Source organism: Polyodon spathula, chromosome 6 (assembly GCF_017654505.1).
Source record: "Polyodon spathula isolate WHYD16114869_AA chromosome 6, ASM1765450v1, whole genome shotgun sequence".
In the NCBI taxonomy this organism is placed as follows: domain Eukaryota; kingdom Metazoa; phylum Chordata; class Actinopteri; order Acipenseriformes; family Polyodontidae; genus Polyodon; species Polyodon spathula.
The window spans coordinates 23744080-23767155 of NC_054539.1; positions in this window are offsets into that span (position 1 = coordinate 23744080).

The following is a 23076-nucleotide window of genomic DNA, read 5'->3' on the forward strand; positions in this document are numbered from 1 at the left end:
TGTCGTCAAATCAGAGGTCAAGGGGTTTTACTTCAGGAGGCATGGACGTGTCAGACTTTATAAATTGAGTTCACAGAGTAAAGACTGCTGACATCTTATCAAATCCATGTTAAAACTCAGTAATATTTCTGTTCACACCCATAGGTATAGCTGTATGAAGGTGGTTTAGAAATGAAGGTTGCTGCACAATATAAACTAGAAATTAAACAATGGAGGTTAAAAAAAAAAAAAAAAAAAGAAAATTACTAGCATTTTAGCCAGCCTGGGATTTATTTAAATATGTTATTTTAATTTAACTCAGCACATCAGTTAATGTCATATACTAACATCAGTCAATTACAGTATATGATTGTGAAAAAAACACTTTTTTTTATAATGATTTATAATAAAATTGATCTTTTTATATAATAATATATCTATATATATATATTATAATATATATATATATATATACCACATATACCACATAATATATATATATACATATATATATATATATATATATATATATATATATATATATATATATATATATATATATATATATATATATATATACTATATATATAATATATATATTATATCACGTGTGCACGTGTTTAGCTGGAATGTTTATACATCTAATGTACAGAAAGACTAATGACATTAGCTTGAATGAAATATATATACACACACACACACATTCATTCCACTGTTTCATAAAAAATATGCTGTTTCTCTTTTATGGAATGTAGCCTATAACCAGCACTTTCTAAATCAAATCACTTATGCTTAAGAGATAATGTCTTGCAAAGACAAAAAGGCAAGAAAATTGTCATGCAATTTATCATTTAACCATGGGATACAATATGACCCCAGTATTAAAAATACTTGTAAATGTGGTTGCTGTGACTCAGGAATTTGCTTTAAACAGGTTACATTTTGTCAAGTAATAACCAGTGCAGTGAAGACAATACATTAGATGTCTATAAATATGACCCACAACGCATGTTAAACAATATAAAAGTAGCTTGTTTTGCTGAAAAACACATTTGTCTAGTTTCTTTTTGGCAGCAATACACTGCAGAACAGTGAGTCGTTTTTTCCTTTCTTCATTTTTCAATATATCTTCTTTGTACTGTCAAACGTTAGTACCATTTTAAAGAACTTCTGTATATCTGCAAACAATGCTGACAACATAAACCTGTGTAAAGAAGTCTATGGAAGTATTCCATCAATTTTCAAAAATAAATCTTTGTTCACAATGGACTATGGTATAAAGGTTTTGAGTTCTTTAGTTTCCCTATTGGTTTCCGAGGCACTTTTTCTTGGTTCTTGGGATTTCTCATATTACAGTGCACCCTGTATAGGAAAGAAGAACAAGATCAAATTCTGCCATTTTTAATTGTATTTGAAATGTAGGCTTATCTTTTCTTGTGTAATAGACACAATTTGTTACAATTACAAAGTGGTGTTTTTTTTTTTTTTTTTTTTTTTATTTGATTTGTAGGAATGCACAACAGTTCCATTGCTTTTTATTTAACTATTCCTAACTACATTTTCAGTTGGAACACTCTGGAAGCAATGTTTTGTTTTTTTAGTTATTTGTATTTGCAGTATTTTGAATTTTTTGTTAATCTTTCTACATATAGACTTTACAGCTTCCACTTGTACTCTGCTTACCAATGCGTCGAAAGCAGATTGTTAGCCTTTTTAAAGTAATGTGTCCAACACATCAAGGGAAGTGTTAAAGTTTGTATTGTTTTGCTGAGGGGAATATAATTCCAATGACCTATAAAAGGAAATGAAACCTTAGCCTTTGATCATTTGAGGCATGTGAAATAGTAAAATGACTCATTGAACACTCTTGAGCACTTATTATTGCCGCCAGTCTGTCCTAAGTAGATCATAAAACACTGATACCAATATCCGGTGATCTGATTTTTTAAATTCATGATGCATGTTAATATATAAATCATTGGCTTATTTAATTCATTACATGTAGCCATGTAATAAGGAAAAGATAGCTACAGTTGTATATTTCTAAATGGTGGCCATTAAGTGTGTAGGTATCTGAGTGAGCCTAAGTGAAAACCACTCTGAATTGTTCTAATGTTACACAAGACAGGCCTAAACAAAGACCTTTAATTGCTTAGAGTGTGGTTAGATTGAGGACATGCCTTGCAAACACAAAAGGCAATGTCAGTTACATTAGAAAGATGCTACTCATTACTACTTAACTGGCTATATGAACGAGGGGTGTGCATTTTCACAGGTATAAAAAAATGTTATACCTTAAATCAACCATTTGAAATGTAAAGAAACACCAGCATGCTTTAACATTTTCTTAACCTCGCCAAATACCGTTAAATTACAAATATTATTTTTGGTATTCCAATTTGATATAATTTTATGCAATTCACTTTATGACCTGTGTTTTTTCCTGTTTTATTGCTTTATTAGACAAACTTTCAGACATAAGGGGATCCGCTCTGAATAAACCACTCCAATAACATGGGTCAAAAAGCCCTGTTGTCAGCTTAGACAACTGTATCCTTTTGTGTTGTATTGAAATTTACATTTTAAAGTTGAAAAAACAGAAAAGCGAGTCTCATGAGGTGCTTGTTTGATTTCCTTTTTACGAACGAGTGTGCAAATTGTCTAATGTTTACATGTGAAGTAAGTAGATTAGAATATGTCCCTAATGCTTAGTTGTACTGAAAAATAAAAAGGAAACATATTTAATTTGAAACAAATGGAACCTTTAAATAGCTCGAGCAGCTCTTTACTACGTACATAGTGCTGTAAATTAAGCACGGCCACCCTCCTTGAGCACATGTATTTTTCATGCTTGGTACCTTTCCAAATTTAGACAGCCAAGTCAAGCTTTGCAAGGATTCCCTCTTGTTTTCTCAGGTCATACATGTTTAATGATTAGAATATGCTACATAGCTAAGCTTTAAAATATAACTGGGGCTTACCTTTTTCAGCTAACCTTCCATGCACATTGGACTTACAGCTAATCTTGTAAGAAGTCTTGCACACCTCTTGTAATCTGTAAAATAATATGGCAGCCTTTGTAAGTACGACAAACTGTCAATCGTTGTCCTATGGAGAGAATAATCTCTTAACATAAAAAATAAACCTTAACAAGTAAAACAACAAACACACAAATAAAATACTATAATGAAAATACAATAAACTTGATAATCCGACCCATTTGAGATCAGGCCCTGTTCAAATCAGTATTTGTTTTGTGTTTTTTATACTTTTATTTAATCAAAAATCTGTAAGAACTCTTAGAATAAAAATTAAAGAAAACAAAATGTTCTACACACGTGTTATAAAATAATTAAATTGAAATTGAAAAACAAACTCAGACTTTTTTTAAAAATTATTTATGTATATTGTTATTTACATTTGGGCATTAATACAACGAATCTGTGTAAAACTCCTAAGATGTTAGTAGCCTTTGCTATCTATCTAATTGTGAAGTTGAAATAAGTATTTATACTGCTGTTATAATATTTGAACATAGCCTGTTAAAGGGTTCCAAAAACTTTAGTTTAAAGGTTCTGCACATTAAATACGGAATAATAAACATTTTAACCCAAAAGTTTTGTTAAAATTCTGTTTAAACACAACACAATTTGAAAGAAAGATTCCTGAATAATAATAAGTATTTTTTTTTATTTATTTTTTTGAGTGTAGGACTTTGGTTTACATGAAAAAGCTGTTCTTTTTATTTACAATATTGGCTAGGTTAAACTTTGGGGTGTTGTGTTTACATTATCAGGCAAGCATTGTTCTATTTAAGAAAGTGATATGGCACTTACATGCTGGTATTGTGCAGTCTCTGGTGTTGTGATAAATCCTGTGAAAGTGTTTAGTGCATTTTGGGCTGAAGTAAAGAGGACCTGGAAGATAAAAAGCCATGAGTAAATACTGTTGGTTTTCAACATACAAAGGACATGTAACAACAAAAAAAAAAAAAAAAAAAAAAGTGCTTCACCTTACCAGTTAAATGACTCAAAAATTTTTCTTTTGTTCTAAGATCTCTAGGAAATATTTCTGTAAATGAAATAAAAATAACAGTGTTTTTCTTCAAGCTTGAACATATGCCTAAAGTCTTCAGTGTCATTGAAAAATGACTTTCACTATCTTCTATTTATTTATTTATTTTTTAAGCTCAAAGAGCCAGGTTGCGCAGAGGATTTGTACTGGACCCCGACACCCCCGATAAAGAGGGAGTGGTTGGACACTATTTGTTAGCCTATAAAACAAAGCATTAATATGGTACTGTTATCGTATCCACACGTGTGTGTGTGTGTGTATGTATATATATATATATATATATATATATATATATATATATATATATATATATATATATATATATATATATATATATATATATATATGAGAGAGAGATTGAGAGAAAGAAATGCATACAAACACGATATATATCGCGGGTGTCGGGGTCCAATATAAATCCGCTATACATCGAGGGCGGCCGGCGATATAGCGAGAGACCCATAGAAAGCCACAGACTACCACTCCCTCGTTATCTGGGGCGTCTGAGTCAACTGTAAATTTTCTACCCAACCTGCTTATCGTTAATTAGTACAACTGACGGTAATTACTACTCATCAACTTCAGTCTCCAATTAATTTCACGAGTCTTCCTCTCCTTTTTCAAATGCACAAACCCGCTGCACTGAAATAATCCATTCCTAACAACAACGTAGTAGGCTTGTTGTTAGGGAGCTGACGTCACTGCCTTGTGGCTTTTGCTAGTGCATTGCTGCCAGAAGTGAAAACTTCGTTGGCTAAAATAAAAACCGCTTCAGCAAGAATATATTTCATTTGGTTTGTGTTATTGTGCAATGCGTGTGTATACGATAACAGTACGATATTAATGCTTTGTTTTAAATTGTTTTGTATATTGTTATATGTGATATGTGTACGAGATAAAACGGTGAAGCACGGTAAAAGCGATGTGTTTAAAGCAGTGTGTATCAAACGTCTATAAAAAGTCCCCTGCAGGCTACTGTTGATTTCTCGTTTTTAGTGTGCATGGTGCCTGCCCTTTCAAAGCAATTGCATGTCCGGACATATGTATAAACCTTATCTGCAATTCTGTAATAAAGCATTCTTTAACCGAAATGCACTACCTTTACTCACCACTTTTGATTTCACGTTATTGTACTTGTACATTGCATGTGTCAAAGTAATAATCTGCAGTGTTCTTTCTGTATTGTACATGTTCCTTTAAAATTACATGTATTTCAACACCAAATGTAAAATAATTAAACATACATCTTTTACAACAGTTTTTCAACACAGCTTAGGATTTATATTTATACTTTTTTGTGAAGTATATTCTCAATCAATTAAAATAAACACTAACGTGTTAAAAGATGTTGCATATTGTGCTGAATTACTAAACATTTTCAGTGTAGTGTTCATAACAATACAAATACACAATTGTATCAATAAAACAGCTAAACTTATCAGAAATGTAGAATAACATACATAAACGCTTTAAATCACTTACCAACTCTCTGGTCTTCATTGTAAGACTTGTAATCATGTACTTCCTTTGGATCAAAAGTGTAATCGTGTTGCTTTGTTAAATATTGTACACTATTTTCCACATTTTGTGAACTATACTTTTTCAACACATTCACAGTTTCCATTATCAAGTTCAAGAGGGTTTTACAGTCCCTCGTGTCCGTGTGCTCAGTCCTCTCGCAGTATCCAGCTGTCAACATTATGAACACCAGTCCCAGCAAGAGCGGCGATCTCAGTCCGTTCATAGCTACAGAAAACGATGTTTAAAATATGCCTTTTCCTCAGATTCGGGTCTTATCACCCTAAAAGACACAAATTATTCAACATGTGAATGCTTCGTGGATGTAAGGCAGAAAGAGAGAGACAGGCAGCATTCAAGCAAGGTGATATGAAACACTTTTATTATGTTGATTCATCTGTTTAATGTAATCAGTTTGCCTCCTTTATAGTATTTGCTAATCGCAGTTCACAGATTAAAGCGCTATATAGCAAAAGTCATGCTTTTCGATCTATAGTTGTATTTAAACACAAGGTTATCTTTGTAAACTAAATAGCCTCTAGTACCTGTCAAAGTGCAGATGATGTCGTGCAATGCAAAGTCGACGTTTGTAGCTGTGTCTTCTTTTTCATTCTTCTGCAATTTTACACCCAATACAAAGCTAATTTTGCAAGAACAAAACACCGGTATACCAGTATAATGAACACACATTTTTATTATGAAATAAATAAATTATATATATATATATATATATATATATATATATATATATATATATATATATATAATATATATATATCTAATATCTAATCTTTTTGTTACTGTTCGCTTTTGTTTTCTTTCAAGATGTATCTTTATTCCTTTTTCAGAAGTTTGCCTCCCACTGTGATCACGGATTATAAATGACGAAGTAGCACTCAATCTCCACAAGCACCTACACTCATTCCAAGTACTTGCTCTACACCATGTCACGCCAACCGAAGGTTCTTATATGTGTACGTGTGGCTGCATAGGCTGGTTTTATCGAATTGAAAGTGGGTGGAAAAATAATAAAACTCCACTTGGCAACTTTTTTTTTTTCTGTCTGTGGATGGTTTCCTCTCAGATCTTTTGGTAGGGTCTCGCTCATTTTATTCTGCTGCAGACGTAAGGAAGCTGTCCCTTGTGGATTAGCCCGGCGTGTCTTTAATTAGAAACGCGTTAAGAACCCTCTCTGAAAAATGCATTTTATTTTCCCGATCATCAGACCTTTCTATGTTGAACGGAAATATGCGTGTTTACCAGGAACTTTGTATTTTCTTAAACGGGAATGCCTGGTATAGACATGGATATACGCGAGCATGCAGGTTAAATGGTCGTTTCTCTTAATTTTCCTGGAGAGGGCGGCTCAATCGATTAAGGTTTCAGAGCAATGACTGGAAATCTGAGTAGTAAATTAAATTATGAGAAATTATGGTAAGAACCAAGTACAGTAATTTATGTAAATACAACTTCACACTGTACACTACACTGTGGTAGTCTATAACAAGCCGGACTGAGGCAATCAGAAAACACGCATCGACCTAGTGTACCTTTATTAGCTTAAATGTATTTATATGCCACTCCCTGTAAGTAAAGCAGATAAAGTATGAGGTAACTGACTTTCCTTTTTCTTCTTCTTTTTTTTTGAGGAGTGGGGGTACATATATTGATCATGCTAAATTTATTAGTAAATAATTGTATTATTAGTTCAGTTTTTAGATAATAGGAAATTGCAGTTTATAAAATGTAGCCAACTATGGTATTCCCTTGAGTTAATCTTTCATAATGACAACACTGCCACGTAGCGAGTTAAAATAAAATAGCATCTAAATATATAAACTCATTCGCTGTTGACAATATTCAGTCTGATACTGGTCATTCTGAAAGTGGAATAACCACCATTTGTTTCGCATAGGAACGACATCTTTCCCAGTGATATTTGACAAGGCTGTTAAAAGGATGTCAACTTTGGTTTCTGGTCCATGTTCCTGCTTATGCTTCAGTAAAGAGCACAGCTACTGTATTGTTCATGTTCATACCAAAAAAAAAAAAAAAAAAAAGATTGCTCATGATAATATAGTATTTACTGTGAGAATAGCATACAGCTGCAACTCTCTTCTCATCTTACCACAATGAATTTAATGTCAAATTATAAACCTGTCAGATGAACAGAACGGGAATGTTGTCTTCTGATTGGTTGTTATAGAGGGCATTAATGGCCAGGAAATGCCCTCAGAATGTCCACACAGCCGTCACCGATAAAGTAAGGTATCAATCCGCCAAAAGAACATCTATAACTGTCAACTGTCAGAACCACAACAAACCCGTGAAATAATGGCTGTAACAGATCACAAAAACGAGTCCTCTATAAAAATAAAAAATAAAATTAATACTGGCTTCATCTCTATCCAATAAACGAGAATGGTCTTCACATCTTTCCAATGTGTTTCAAAACTGCACTTTCACAGGAAATCTGCAATTCAACTTGAAATAAACGAAAAAAATAAATTTACAAATTATATAACGCAAATATTTAAATTACTAATTTAATTCCTTTATTTTAAGAATAAATACATTTGTTTAATAATACTGTTAGTTATAGAATCAGTTTGTTATATTTAGCTATTTATACTGTAGCTCTTTTGTACAGCGGTATCGGCGCTATGCTTCAGTGCGAGAGGTCGCGGGTTCGCGCCCGCCCTTTGCCTGTGTGTGGATTGCCTCGCCCTGTGTGATGTGCCTGTCTCCGGGGAGCGAGATCGCTATATACATTTTATTTTAGTTTTTTCATGAGAAAAAAGTTTTCCTGGGCAAGTAAAAAAATCCATGAACTTTGATTTGCTTTCATTTTCGCTTTCACTTGCATGACGTCAGGTGAAATGCCTGGTTTACTCGAGTAAAATAAACTGAGCGAATGGAAACCCAAAAAAAGCATTTTACATGAGACATTTTTCTCAAGTAAATGTCTCGAGTTAAAAAAAAGAAAAAGATAAAAAAAAAAAAAAAAAAAAAAACTTGCATGGAAACCCCATGAATGACTTAACACAAAGATCACTTTGCATGAATAAAAAGTTGGGGTCTATTTTGATGATACTGGGACTTTAATTAAGCAATAACGACCGACAGGCAGCGCATTCCCTGGCAGTTATAATATCCCAGTTGTGAGAGTTGAAGGCCATAGGGGTACAGTTTTTTCTTGGTTTTAACTGCAATAACATTAAGATTTATAACCTTTTTTTTTTTCATATGCCATGCGGCGCTCATCCCATGCTGCTGCATCGGTTCTTCCGCCTGTTAACAGCGAAGGGAACTTTTTTTTATTATAACAAACAAAACAAACATTAAAAAATCAAAATACAGTTTAGTTTTTATTTTATTTAAGACAGGGAAAACATTTAAGACCGTTGTGTTATGTCTGCTTTTTCGAAAAGAAAAGTATTGTAGCGAAATAGGTTAACGCAGACAGGCGCATGACACAGGGCGATGCAATCCACAAACAGGCAAAGGGCTGGCGCAAACCCGGGACCTTTCGCACTGATGCATAGCCCCGATACCGCTGTACAAAAGAGCCGGCTCCTCTGCAAGGAGCGTATATCAGGCTTATGTCTCTGTTTTGTGATTATGTCATCTACCAGCCCTGCTGCTGCCTACACCCATGCACGCTACAATATATATATATATATATATATATATATATATATATATATATATATATATATATATATATATATAATATATATTATTACAATGAATAAACTACATTGCACTGAAATAGATACATGCAAATTAAAGTAGTCGTTTTCCTTTATTAAAGGCTGATATTAAAACACATTTTTGAGAAGGAACATGGTATTCCAAAAACAGGACATCTCATTTGCTTATGTAATGTCCATCAATATATTTTAGCATTTCAGGCTCTTTTTGGGACAGAAATTAGACTGCAACCATTAGTAGATGATGGCTGTTTATTTTCACATTAATTAAATAATCACAAAATAAAATCATAAAGTGAGAAAAGGGGACTGTAAAAATAAATGATTGTAGTAGTTTTTCTTTTACCCTACCCTTCCCAGTCCCAAGTGCAAAGACATATACAGCCAATAAAGCTGTTTTTGAATTTGAATTTGATCACATCTCGCATGATTAGGGCGGTACGCAGTGTGGATAGTGCAGTGATGCAGGAAACACTGCATTGTGTAATCAGACAGTGACTGCACCACTGCATTGTGCAGGTATGTTTTTTTGTGTTCTCTGCTAGTGAAAATTTGTTTCAATAAAGTAAATACACATTCACTGAATAGCCTACATATTGAGTACAGCAGTGCTATTGTGTCATATGCATGTAGAGGGAGTGAGATTGCGGCTGGTGTAGTGAGGAGGAGGAGGAGTAGGAAGGGGGTGATTGCAGAGCTTTGCATTTCTGCTTAAGAAAAACTTTGAGATTTGCATTGCAACAGAAAAATAGTAAGCCACAGATGGTTAAATGCAGTGGTAGTCATTACAGTAAAATACTGCACTGTAATGTCTTTTTAATTCAAAGGCCTTTACACGTAACACCACACAACAGTTAAACTAGGCACCCTCACGAGACGATTGCTTCTCAAGTATACTATAGTATACATAGGATTCTGCAGTCTTGAGTAAACATAATCATGATCATATTTTGATATATTGTCCTCAGTGGCTGAGCACCATTGACATTGTATACTGTACTTAAACTGCAGACCTGCGGTTTTGCTAATTGTAATGTGACGCGTCCGAGGGCAGTGTAAATGATCAGGCTGGAGTCTTGTTTTACAGTTTAAAACTGGTGTTGGTTTTATTTTTCTAATAGTGCGGTGGGGAAACAACCGCTAATAAAACAAACAAACAAAATAAACCTAGCTTTCAGATGAAGCACTAACTGAACAATACTTTGTGAGGTTCCTGTGCATACATGTGGTAACTCATGACATCTAGTGGTCAACCCATTACACTGCAGGGAACAAAGCTTTCATTTTACATACTAATTGTGCAGCACTTCACCACAGTAAACGTATCGGTCTACTTTTAAGAATCAGCCAGTTATAAGAATCAAACAGATGTGAATCTTATAAACGGAGTGGACTGTATTTGTTTTGCAAGACCTAAATGGTGAACTGACTGATGTACTAGAACTGAAAGTTGTCCTTGTAGTTACACTTTACCTACAGACTGTTAATTACAACACCATTTCACAAGCTATTGTAAAGTGCTTGAATAACTTTGATGTTGAATTTGATGTCAGTGCATTTATCTCTATATTTGACATTTAAAAAAAACCAAGACAACCTGTACACATAATTTCTAAAATAGTTCTGTGCACATTCCACGAAATATAATACTTTACCCGTGAAACTGGCGTGAATTTTAAAGAACATTTCTATGATTTTCACAGGGCCTATATCATAAATAATACCTTACAGGTGTAGTGGTATTTTAGTGAAACAGTTTCCAGGTCTGTGAAACAAATAGGTAAGCTTGAACTAGATATATTTATCCATTAGAACTAATATATATATATCCCGTATATATATATCATATATAATATATATATATATATATATATATATATATATATATATATATATATATATGCACACAGGGAAAATGTGTGTTTGTGGCAGGGAGAGGGTTAAAATCTCTGTGCCAAATTAAATGGTTAATTATTTTATTGTTTAATTATCACCCGCAGCTGATATTGTAAATTAGTGCCAGGTGCAGAGTTTAAAAAGGGTGCAGCCAGTTTGTTCTGGGCTGCTTGTGAAAAAGCCCGCTTGACTGTGTGCGCTCAAGCATATGAGAAAAAAAAAAAAAAAGGTACTATGTGATCTTTTTGTTTCATGTTTGTTTAAAAGCTGTGTGTCTATTGTTTATTTGTCAGGCAAATGGCTTAGCCGTCCTGCAAGGTAGTAGGTTCCTGATGTGTTTAGTCAGCACTCCAAAAACTGAGTTAGGTTTTCGTTCTTGTTTATTTTGTTTATTAAAAATAGCACGTAAGTGCTTTAAAACCTCCAGTCTGTGTGTTCTACTGTACAAAAATTATACTGTATTCAGTGGTTAAAATATGAACATTCGGGATTATAAAATAATAATAATATCCTTTTATAGCACCTTTCATAATGGACCACCATCACCAAGTGCTTTACAGAGGTAGGCTGTGAACTGTCATTATATGCAGTGTCACTTACAGTACTGTGAAAAAGTATTTGCCCCCTGTCTGATTTTCTGCATTTTTGCATATTTTTGACACTGAATGTTATCATCTTCAACCAAAATCTAATATTAGATAAAAGGGACCCTGAGTGAACAAATAACACAAAATTTTGATACTTATTTCATTTATTTATTAAAGAAAGTTATGCAACACCCAATGCCCCTGTGTGAAAAAGTAATCACCCCCTTAGACTCAATAACTGGTTACGCCACCTTTAGCAGCAATAACTGCAACCAAACGCTTCCTGTAGTTATTGATCAGTCTCTTACAGCACCGTGGAGGAATTTTGACCCACTCCTTCATGCAGCTTCAACTCAGTGACATTTGTGTGTTTTTGAGCATAAACTGCTCGTTTCAGGTCCTGCCACAACATCTCAATGGGGTTTAGGTCTGGACTTTGACTAGGCCATTCCAAAACTTTAAATTTCTTGTTCTTCAACCATTCTGATGTAGACTTGCTTGTGTGTTTTGGATCATTGTCTTGCTGCATGACCCAGCTGTGCTTCAGCTTCAGCTCACGGACGGATGGCTTGACATTAGCCTGTAGAATTCTGTGATACAGAGCAGAATTCATGGTTCCTTCAATGATGGCAAGTCATCCAGGTCCTAATGCTGCAAAGCATCCCCAAATCATGACACTACCACCACCATGCTTGACCATTGGTATGTGTTTCTTACTGTGGAATGCAGTGTTTGGTTTTCACCAGACATAACGGGGCCCATGTTGGCCAAAAAGTTCCACTTTTGACTCATCTGTCCATAGAACATTGTTCCAGAACTCTTGAGGATCATCCAGGTGCTTTTTGGCAAACTTGAGACGAACATTCATGTTCTTCTTAGTGAGCAGTGGTTTCCGTCTTGCTACTCTGCCATGAATCCCATTTTTGCCCAGAGTCTTTCAGATGGTGGAGTCATGAACACTGACCTTAGCTGAGGCGAGAGAGGCCTGCAGATCCCTGGATGTTGTTGTTTCTTTGTGACTTCCTGGATGATTTTACGCCTTGCTCTTGTAGAGATTTTGGCAGGACAGCCACTCCTGGGAAGATTCACTACTGCCCCAAACTTTCAACATTTGGAGAGCCTTAGAGCCTTAGAAATGGATTTGTAACCCTTTCCAGACTGATAGGCATCAACAACTTGTTTCTGGAAATCTTCAAGAATTTCTTTTGATTGTGGCATGATGTGCCTCTAGAATGGTAAGGGCCAAAGTTAGTCAGATCTATACTGGGCAGGGCTGGCCCAAATCAGGCCTGACTATTAATCAAATTATTCAAATAGCTGACCATAACTATCCCTTTAATTGGGTTGAGTTAACTATGGGGGCAATAACTTTTTCATAACTGAAGATTGCATGTTTGATTACCTTGCACACCAAACAAATGAAAGAAGCACCAAACTTTGGTGCCCTTTTTTCTCTCAGACTCCCTCTGTATACTACTACCAACCACAAAAAGATCCGACCAAATTCAATGTGAAAAATGTGCAAAAATGCAGAAAATCAGACAGGGGGCAAATACTTTTTCACGGCACAGTACAGTAGAACAGTAGAACATTGATTTAACATCTCATCTGCAGGATGGCACAAGGAGGTTAAGTGACTTGCTCAGGGTCACAGAGTGAGTCAATCAGTGGCACAGATGGGATTTTAACCGGATTTACAAGCCCTGGACTTTAACCACTGAAGCACACTGCCTCCTCGATATTATACACAAGATGTGCTTTTTAGACATCAAAACCATATAAAAACATCAAAACATATCAAAATAAATTTGGCATTACACCATACTTAATACATTGTTTTTTCTCCATAGATATTATAAAGCAAAGGGCCACTAAGTTATTGCTGATCATGGATGACAGTAGGGTTAATTAAGTGTATGAGGGTGTTGTCTTGCAGTATTTCATGAGAAAGACAGAGACAATGTGTGAAGAATTAATTTGTCAACCACTTTTACATCTTCAATAAAGTAAATAAATACCATCCACCCTTGTTCCTTGAAGATATCACATTTCATTCACTGACACTTTTAACTCTGCACTAACCCCAGCATAAGGTAAATAAGCATTGAAGGAAATTGCATGCTTAGCATTCCACCTGTGAAGTGCTCAGAAGTCAACCAATGACTCAGTGGCCTTCCCTGCTTCCACCAACAGTGCCTTCCTGAAGAGCATTATAACGCCATGAGTTATCCTCTTCTACAAGGATTTAATAATGACACAGAGCGTTTGGATTATTCAAATACTGAAATGTGGTGGCTGTGGAGCCAGCGATATTGACTGTTGTTTTGTTGCAAATCATACATTATAGTTACAAATCATATTTTTAACAAGTGTAAGCATCCACAATTCATAAGCACTACTGAGGGGTTTACTACATTTTAGTCAATTGCTGTGACTAAAGGGAATATCACAAAAAAACGGGACTCTCAATAGAAGTGGTAGATGTTATTTTTGTTCATGTAAAAGTTTTGTAATTATGATTGGATGTTGTAGAGAGAACATTTAATGAAAACCATGCAGTTGAAAAACATTAAATCTTAACCCTAGGGATGACAAATTGTTTCTGTGAAATCATATCATGTTCTGGAAACTGCTAATAGAATAGATACAGTGGTAGTTGTGGGAATCAATCTTCAGCATAAATGTACTTCATTTTAAAAACATAAGAGGTGAACATTTACAACATTCTTCTATAATTTAGCCACCTCCTGTAAACTGATTAATCGGAAAGCAGCTATTTTTTGGCTTCCTGCTGTAGTTTGTATACGTTACAAGAGGTAGTTTTACCTGCAGGCATGCTTGACACATTCTGTCCACTTGTCATTTTGTGAACTAACTAGCCAGCCTCCAACTACTTGGTCCAACAGCAAGAAGTATCATAGCCATATACACTGGATCTTTGAATGGTGAAGTCAAAATATTTCGAAAAACATATCAGTCATCCTTAAGATACATGTGGGAATACTTCAACAAAGGCACTTTCCCCCATTGTGAAATACATTCCAAATGGTTTCACTTGGCATCGGACCGATTGCAGTAAATGTAAATTATTAGTAACATTCCAAGAAGTGACACATTTATTAAGAATGCATTTTATTTATTCCCAACTGCCTAAGATACTTTATTTTAAGAAACATTAACATAATCAATTCTCATCAATATATACCATTTAATTTAACATAGCAAAAGTATATGGCAGAAATTATCCAATATTGTTTGCAAATGCAATTGGTTTATTGTCTATGGGAATTCACGTTAAATGATCTTCTAACCAAGTCTTGAACAGATAATGCTTATGTACAGTATTTAATAACATAAAAACGATACATTTCAAAGGGGTTCTCATTACATTCTCTGGCAGGCCAGATAAAGCAATGTCCAGTCATTGGGGGAGGGGGGGGGGGAGCACAGTGCACTCAGGATGTGTGTACTGGTGGGGGGCTGTTTAAATGGGCATGAAAAGTTGATTATCCAAACACACTTTGCATACAGTAACAGAACTTTGCAACACTACACTTGCACCAATCAACTAATACATCTCAGAAATAGCTACTTACAATGATGCAATGTCTGATCACCATTTAATAATAAAAATAAAAAAGCAAATATATTTTATCCTGATATTTTTCTGACAATATTCAAACGACATCTTGCAAACAAAAAATTATACAAATCCCACTGTAAATCTATTAAAACAGCATGTTATTCATTTAAATTTTATTAAAACTAGAAAATGTTCTGAAAATGATTGTGCAGCATGCATTCAAGTTAATCAATGAAAGCATGTCATTTAGCGATCGCTTTATTTATGTTGTATAATCATCTTATTAAGCCTCTGATTGAAAGTGTAGCACTGTATCTAAATATGCTTGTTCTAACTCCAACGTGTTTATGTGTAAATGAAAAGTTTCTAAATTAAATTGATGGCATGACAGTAAATAGAGGGAAAATAAACTTAAGTACATATCCAACATGCCATCTTTGAGAGGTGTGCCTTGGTGCATTAATGTACAGCAATGTTTGTAAGAATATTCAGATAGTTTCTCCACACTACAGAAAATAATATTACGCCATACTGCTGTTTTCTGAACTAAATGGGCGGAGATTTGTGATGGCTGCCAAAATTAAATCTCATCAGAATGAAACCTCGACCAATCAGCTGAATTGTTCCGACTAGGTTGCCCCTGTAGATTGTGGTGACGTTACAATCTTGCGTATCAGAAATTTCAGCTTTGGTAATGAAGGACAGCTGGTGCTCAACAGGCCAAAAGGAAGGCATTTGTGGATTAGCGTGCTTTTTGAGATCTGCGGGTCTTGGCGTGTCTGTGGAGACACCCTGGGGGTAAAGAAGTCAGAATGTATGGGGTGACTCATTGTGTAAGTGTTTGAGCAAGTTAAACTGTGTAATTCTAATAAAGTTTTTGTTGAAATTCAGCTAAAGCCTCTGGTGTATTATTATTTTTTTTTATTTGAAAATACTTTGCAACTGTAAGTAGGTGGTCTCCTCACCTCTCCCCCCTTCTCTGTAGCAGCGACTCCCTTCTCTTGGGCTCCGGCCCCAGAATTTCTGGCAGCGCAACTACTGCTGCTGGAAGCAACAAAGCCCTGGGTGGCCAGGCGATGGTGGTGTAGAGACTTTGGTATAAAATTTATTTATATATAAATTAGTCTCTAGGCGCACTGTTTAAGAACGTTCAAATGTTAATACCTGAGACATACCATAATAGTTCGGTGATAACATGTAGAACAACTAACATCCACACAATGTGTCAGAAATATAAAACTTGTTTATTTAAGGAGTGCACAACTAATCTAATATTACAGAAAGGAAAGGCTATCTGTTAGAGATATGCGTGAATAGTAATATGCAGTTCACTGATTCCATAGTCAAACAATTACAATGACCATAACATCATTAGCATACATGGTTAATATACTAATATTGAATATGTCTTATCACACAAAGTGTCTACTTTGCATTAGTATTTTCAATACCCGTTTCTCGTTGTAATCGATCATGTCAATCTGCATGAGAATTAATTCAGCTTCCCATTCAGAAAGGAATCCAACATTCCAGTACCTAATTTAGCAAATTAATTTTACCATGTCAATTTAGTTTAGACGTGATGTGCCAAACTAATAACATGTCATCAACCTCAGTTGTTTATATATTCAAATTAACTCAAATGGGGCAATGGTGAAATTCTCTGCATTCACGAGGCAACTCCTTTTGAGTTGCACATTTCAAACAAACATAATACATTTCTAACACATTCTAAAACAGGAAGTTATATTCTATTTCTAGAACAGTTTCCACTTAACTTGATAGCATTTGCTTCAGTTACTTTCTCAAGTCATTAAGTATTTAATATTAGACATGTTAAATACTTATCGATTTCCATATAAAGACGTCAATCTGTGTCGATAAATACTGCAGCTCTCCAGATCCGCAATTCCAATGTAGACGGTACTTTGCTGTACGTATTGTATTGCTTAGGCTCGCAATAAACAAATAATTCCTTCTCAAATGGAAATCAGCTTGTTGATCTCCAAGTCTTGCAACATTATCTTTGTTGTTGGCAGTTTTCCCACTGGGAATAGTTCCATTGACAGACGTAACTCAGTTCAGCTAATGCTTTGCAATTGAAAAGTTATATAGTTTGTAAAAGTGTTCTTGTGGCAATTCTTCTGTACGACTGTACATGGAAACAAAGACCCACTTTCTGATTAATGCAGTATCCCGTTTACTGATCCAGTCTCTCGTAGTACAGATGGCAGGGCCTTTCCTCAGATGATTTTAGCCATTATTCAGAACATTGGTTCTTCCTTGCCTTCTATGAATTCGAGCATGCGTGCTCCCATGACTTCAACTTTCTTCAGAGCAGTGTAGCATCCATTTTGTTACTCCGAACTCTGAGCCACCTCTAGCGGGTGGACACTCCTTGTGCACACCTCCTTTGCAGACAGCACGCATGTCTGGAAGCAGCAGCAGCCTGACTGGAAGCCTCAGCTCGCAGAAGACGGTTGCTCACTCTTCGAAATTCAGCTGGTTTTGTGATTCTCTCCTCAACTCTGTGATTGGTTAGTCTGGCTATTTTGGGCAATGCCTGAGTCCACGTGAAGTGTCTTTCATTGGTTGTTCTCGTCCCGACGTGGTCCCTTGTTCTCCATTGGTCTGCTAATTTGCCCCCTGTCAGCTGGATTTACGACAAGGACTGGTTCCCGTCTAGGTGTCAAAGTACTCAGAATTGTCTGGAAGTTGCCCTCAGCAAAATACTACTGGCACCGAAATGACTCATTCAGTGATAGGTAGAGATAAAACACTTGTCCAGCAGTTAGTTTACAACTCTTTCCACAATATTCTTTGTCCGTGGTGGAGTTTGTGGCCAGACCAAGAATACACAGAGAATGGTTTAAGATCCCCTCCCCAGGTGTTGCAGGCTTGACAGCCCTAGGCGTTGCAAGCTCAGGCAGGAGGATCCTTGGGAGGTGATCCTTGAGAGGTAGCAGCAGGTAGTCTCCCTCTAGCGGTGGAGGTGGGAGCAGCAAATAGTCTCCCTCTAGCGGTGGAGGTGGGAGTAGCAGGTAGTCTTCCTCTAGCAGTGAAGGCGGGAACAGCAGGTAGTTTTCTATCTCTGGAGAATGGTATGGCTCTCCCTCGGTCACTGGCGTGGACGTGCCTACTGGTGGGAATTGTACCTTTGGGGGCATTCCCATATCTGGAGCCAACTAGTTAATTATCATGGCAGCAATATTGGAGAGGGACGTGGGGTGGTATTGCTGTTGCCAGGCTTCCCATTGCTCCCCATGTCTGACCCACAACAGGTCGACCGCCATCGGTGGAGGGCCTCCTCAAAGTTCCCCTTAGGATCCACCAGCCAGTCCAAGATCTTCCTTGAGGGCATTGGACGCTTGTGCTTCCCCTTCATCGGCACTGGACGCTTGGTCTCCTCCCTCAAGGGCGCTAGAGCTTGCATTGGCTTCTCCCCCTTCTTCTGGGGATGGATGCTCCTTCCCTTCCTCCTTGGGAACGGCAGTTGTGCCTCTTCTTCCAGCTCCCAGGAGAAACCACTGGGCTGCGGGCACTTCTGCACGTTGGCCAAAACAAGTAGACAAACAAATAACTAAAACAAGTATCATGCTGGTGTTGAAGCAGCACGCGTAGCAATTGTTCATTTGGGTTTCTTCTTTTACCTCCTCTCTCTACTCCCATTCTCCACTCCAACCTTTCTCAGCCACAGCTGCAGGTTTTTATATATGTGACCATCTCCAGATTAGCAATAAATTAATTAATCTGGAGATGGTCACATTCTACACGAGTTTAGCACGGATGGGGAATTTTAACCCCATCCTTGCTGCAAAATAACAATAAAAACATTATCTTTTTACAAACTAAACAATATGTTTTAAATAATAATAAAACACACAAATAATATAATACACACAGGGGCGAGGTGTACCCCATCATGAGCACCCTCTGTTAATAACATGGAAATAAGCAAGAGGAGTATTGAATAGCTTGGGATAAAAAGGTGACCGGGGCAGATCCAGCAAGGCGCCCAGCAACTGCAGCACAGTTTAAGCTTTTGGCAAAGATGTCCAGCCTGGTCAATGATGCAGTGGCCGTGCAGCTGAATATACTTGAAGACGGATGAGGTACCTATGGAGATCTGGTGGCTACATTAAATCAAAGATTTGGGTCAAGGCACCACCCAGAAGTTCTGCGTATGCAGTTTAAGACCCACAGCTGCCGACCAGGGGAAATATTGTTAGAGTTAACAAGTGATGAGGAACTGCTGGGCTATGCAGGCACACCTCTCTAGTACAGGTGGAGCTCATCAAGGATCTGTTTCTGGACGAACTGAACTGGGGGGAGATACAGGCTCACCTCAGACTACAACACCACTGCACCCTGGATGAAGCGCTACAGAGAGTTATGGAAGATGAGGCTGTGCATTCTACCAAGTGTACCCCCAGATCAGTATGTGCTGCCACTTCAGAAGAAGGATGTAAAGCACCTCTCAACTGGGCTGCCAACACAGCAAGAAGACCCCACGTAGCCCCACCACCACCTAGGACTGTACAGACTGACCACGCAGACGCCCTAAAAAAACTCCACAAACCCCATTATAGGATATTATTGAATCTGCACAAAATGCATAAGCTTCTCACACAGGAACAGCCAAAACAAAGCTGTGCACAAAGGCTTCCTCAAAAAATCTCTGATTATACAAATGGGTGTTTTGATCTGTCATTATCATTCCATGCAATCAGTACAAATTAAAAAAAAAAAAAAAAAAGTTAAGTCTTGGATTTCAGTCTGTCATCTGCATTCCATTTAATAAAAAAAATCTTTTTGGGTAATCTGGTAAAAAAAAAAAAAAAAAGCTCACCTCAACATCACCCAAAACAACTGATTTTCAATAGCAACTTCATAGCAGCTAAGGTAAACCAAAACATTAAGTCCTACAATAGGCATCTTTTCTGGAAAGAAGTGTGAGTGATTAACCACACAGTAGAGGAGATCCTTAGGATATAAGATAAAAGAAGGGACTGTGGATATTATCAATGGCCAAAGGCAGGTTTAAACATTTACATATTTAAAATAAATTGTGAATTTATTTGTTTTCTATTTTTTCTTGTTAGTTCACCAAGGCTGTCTTTATTTAACTATACAAACACTGTTCATAAAGTTCAACTAATCCTTTAAATTAAAACTGAAGTACACAGATTAATTTTAAGCAAATAAAGCTGACAAGATTAGTTGCCTGAACTACTGATGGCTATGACCCAATTGCATTCCTAAATTATTTGTTCGTTTTTTACAAACACTGTTTTCAACAAAGATGTCTTTTTAATAAACTTAGGCGTCTGTCTTTTAATATAATTTATTATCAAAGGCAAAGCAAGATTGAGAGAAATAATACAATTATGAAAAGCTTTTAAAAAATACCAAGAAACAACATATTTGCGGTCGTAGCAGAGAAATTATTGATCTTAGAAGTGCTTGCTTGTTGGAAACAAGCTTGTTGTCTGTTTCCTGACCTTGTTGTTCTAACCCTTTTGGTTGAGGGAGACAAAACCTACTATAGGATGGTTCTGGTTTCGTCTTCTACAGTCAGTCTATGTTTCCCAGTTTTGGTTTTAATCTATGGACTGCAGGATTTAACGCAAACTCATTCAAACACGTATCCCTATTGATTGCAATCTCTGTTCTGAAGACAACACGATGTTGTCACATGCTTTAACACATAAAACTGGTAGAGAGCTGGCCAGGTGACCAAACACTGTTAACCCTCCTGTTTTCCACTCGATCTCTTGCTACATGATCTTCTGGGATTCTGTGACCCCCCCCCCCCCCCCCCCGATGAACGTCCAAGGACCACAACACAGGTAAGTAAGCTTTAATTTTTATTTCAATGAATGCCCACAATAATCTTTATCAAACACAATAACATACCATCCCAACTAAAACTGTAAATATGACATCTATCTAAAATGACAATTCTTACTAAAACAATTGGATTAGGTTAACACTATCTAAAAACAAGTTAAATTGTGCAAACAGGCAGGGAGGATCCCAGTGCTTCTCGACCGTGAGAAGGGAGGCTGTAGCACAGAACAACCTTGTATCCCTTGGGTGTCGGTTTGTAGTATCACTCTAGGCCGAAAATGGACCTTGTACATATTAACCCCATAGGCAGGCCCCGTCAAAACCCGGGACCAGCTTCAAAACCTTGGGCCTGCTTCTCCCCATCCCGAATGCGGTCCCACTGGTCACTGTCCCACAGCACTCCAACTCAGGATAAAAAAAAAAAAACTATACAGTACAATTAGAACCCTATTGACCACTTTCCCCCCACTGTCAATCCTTGTTCCAATTCAGGAGGACTGTATATTTAATAAAGGGTAATTCAATTACAATGAGAAAATAGCGACTCCAATTCTCATTATCTCTCTCTCTCTCTCTCTCTCTCTCTCTCTCTCTCTCTCTCTCTCTCTCTCTATATATATATATATATATATATATATATATATATATATATATATATATATAAAGTACCAGTCAAAAGTTTGAGTACACATGCTTGAAACCAGGTTTTTCATGACTAGCTATGCTTTTAACTGTATAAACTATAAACACTTAATATTACATTATATGATACGTGTACCTACATAAGCTGATAATCATAAGTGAATTGCATTCAGAAATATAACTTTTAAATGAAAATCTTGTCAGTTTCAATGAAATGGTCACCCATAGCAAGGGGATTTCAGTCTGAAGCCCAAGTCAGTTAAAAGTCTGAAATGTGTATAGCACGGTGTTAGAACACTGGCCTAAGTATAAAAGTGTCTTTGTTAGATGTTCTCTGAGTTAACTAGCATGTTACCTAATTAACCTTTTCTCACCAATTATTGTTAACAGGTGAGGGTCCACGATTACTATAAATATAGGTAGCATAGGCACAGGTTTGTCATTCCTGAATGTAAGGGAGCAGAAAATGACAAAATACACTCAGTTAAGCAAAGAAAAAAGACACTGTAATTACTTTAATGAAGGTCAATCTTTAAGACAAATCTTAAGAAATTTGCAAGTGTTTGTAACTGCTGTGGCCAAGACCATCAAACGATTTGAAGAAACTGGCACTCATGAGGACCAAACAAGGTCAGGCAGGCCAAGGATGAGCTCAGAATCAGAGAACAAGTTCATTCAAGTCACAAGTCTGCGAAACCGGTGATTAACTGCCCCTGAAATGCAAGCTCAGCTAAATGCTACTAGAAGTACAGATGTTTCAACATCAACTGTTCAGATGAGATTGCGTGAAGCTGGCCTAACTGGAAGAATTGCTACAAAGAAACTATTGAAACCAAGAGTGCAAAATAAGAGGAAGAGACTTGCCTGGGCCAAAAAACACAGAAACTGGAAGTTTGAGGAGTGGAAGTTGGTCTTATGGACCGACGAGTCAAAATTTGAAATATTTGGGTCCAACCGCAGAGTACTTGTAAGACGCAGAGAGGGTGAGCGCATGAGTTCTGCATGTGTGGTTCCCACTGTCAAGCATGGAGGAGGCAGTGTCATGGTCTGGGGTTGCTTTGCTGGTGACAGAGGTGGTGATCTTTACCAAGTCCATGGCAAGCTCAACCAGCATGGCTATCACAGCATACTTCAGAGGTATGCCATTCCATCAGGATTATGGCTAGTTGGGCAGTCCTTCATTCTTCAGCAAGATAATGAACCGAAACACACCTCAAAGTTGTGGAAGAACTAT